General features: G+C 35.4%; 1 protein-coding gene across 3 annotated transcripts in view; it reads right to left on the bottom strand.

The window, feature by feature from the left end:
- Window positions 1-1916, bottom strand: part of LOC102681708 (chitin synthase chs-2) — a 43699-nt gene extending 41783 nt beyond the window's left edge. The window contains exon 1 of one of the 3 annotated variants that reach the window (XM_031514857.1): window positions 1757-1916. The gene's annotated coding sequence lies outside the window, so the exon portion shown is untranslated. Of the gene's footprint in view, window positions 1-210; window positions 674-1756 lie in introns of those variants that run through there. The other 2 variants (XM_031514860.1, XM_031514856.1) reach the window with 2 other exon arrangements.

Here is a 1916-nt window from a genome sequence, read left to right as displayed (position 1 = left end):
AAAAAAAAAAAAATTCATAGAAATCCTTAAAATATAATATCTCACGAATATCTTATATCATTTTTTCGAAATACACTTCGTACTATTCTACTAAACTTCCCCCTCCCCCTCCCCAATAATATATTTATCGAAAATTACCGCGCGATTCAAAACACTTCGCCGATCCCACACTTTCTCTTCGCGGAAAAACGAGCGCAGAAAATCACGTACCTGCCAAACAAAAGTGAAACCTCTCTGCCTATAGCGGAAACCTATCGACAGTCTGCGTATCTTCCTGGTAACCAGAACGATTCGACGTACCCTTTTGATCGCATGGAAAAAATGGAAATCACTGTTTTCGTCGGAACGATACACCATACGGACGTGTCGTGGGTCCGATCACCGATCACCGGCCATAGGGCCACGAGTTTTTCGTGTTCATAAGCGCGCGCACGGCCAAAAGAGAGAAGGAGAGAGAGAAAACGTTGGTCAGAATCGTTGGAAGGCGGTCGACGACCAAGGATCCTCGTAATCGGCCCAGGTGAAAGCCGTTTAGGTGAGCGGTGAGCGAGCGACTGGCTTAGCCACGATCCACCAGAGGTACCAGAAGCGATTCAGGATCCCCTCTTGCTCCGCTATAACTTTCACGACACACACGGTTAAAGAGTGACTCTCTTTATCTCTTTCTCTCTTTACTCTTCCTCTCACGATTTTTCCTCGCCACTCCCCCGCCCCCCCTCGCGTCTCACGAATCGCCTCCGCGAGCGCGGTGCGGACCCCCAGGTGTCCCTTCGACGATTTTTTCGATGTCAAAGCTGTGGTTGACCGGATCGCGAGACGCAATGTAACAATGGCGCCGATCTATCGATAGGAATTCAGGTTTCGTTGCGAAATTCTGTGAAAGATACGAAAGGATATAATGAAAAGATCGGCTTTCGTTTTTGATTGTTCGTTCAATAAATGTGATGAAACTTTTCTTCTGAAGGTGATTTTAATTTTGTTTCAGTATGAGAAAGACGATGCAGTAATAGGTTTTTAAACGTAGAATTTAGATTCTGAAGTTTTAAATTTCTTAGAGTGGAAATCGATTAAAGTTTTAAATTGGAGATCTAAGAAATAGTTAAGTTTCTTGAAATTATTGTAAACATGAAAGTCATCCAAAACTGGAAGGTGAAAATTATAAGTATAATAAAATAAATTTAAAAAATAAGTTATTTTGAGTGAGAGTGAGAGAGAAAGTTGAATGGTTTAATCAGATGAGAATGATGAGAATTAGTGATTAATTATTTCTAGGAATTAAACATTCTTGCACAAGAAAGGAATTTCACGAGTGACAAGTTACTGAAAGTTATTGAAAGTTATTGATCATCTATCTTACATTTTTTAAAGTTAGAACGTTTTACTCTAAAACGTTTGATATAAAACTTTTGTCTGAGATTATGAATTAAATTTAAAATATAGAATTTAAGAATATCTATGTAAGAAATTTTTTACATAGCACTGAACAAAACAAAATTTGGTAAAAAAAATAAATATGGTATTATAATTATTTATTACATTATATGTGAAATTGCAAAAATTTAAATTTAATAAAAATATAAAATCAAAAAAATTGCAAAAATCTAGAATAAAGGCACATTACAGAAATCTAAAAAATCAAAAAATTGTAATCTTGTATATATACCTTATAACTTATCAATCCATTAATAATGTGTGCATCAATTGATTGCACATGAGCTTAAATGATTCATCCAAATAAATTTTTCAAGTTTCTTACCTCGAATCACTAATTTTATAAAAGATCGTTTAAAAACCATTCACCACTTCTTTTCAATATTCATTTTTTCAACAACTTCTTTAAAACTTCTTGCGAGCTATTAAATGTTAAAAACTTTAACAAATGCATCGATGAATCACATCGAAACAACTAAAACGAT

This window comes from Apis dorsata, unplaced genomic scaffold (assembly GCF_000469605.1).
Source record: "Apis dorsata unplaced genomic scaffold, Apis dorsata 1.3 scaffold_1281, whole genome shotgun sequence".
Lineage (NCBI taxonomy): Eukaryota > Metazoa > Arthropoda > Insecta > Hymenoptera > Apidae > Apis > Apis dorsata.
This window is presented reverse-complemented; position numbering and strand designations above follow the sequence as displayed.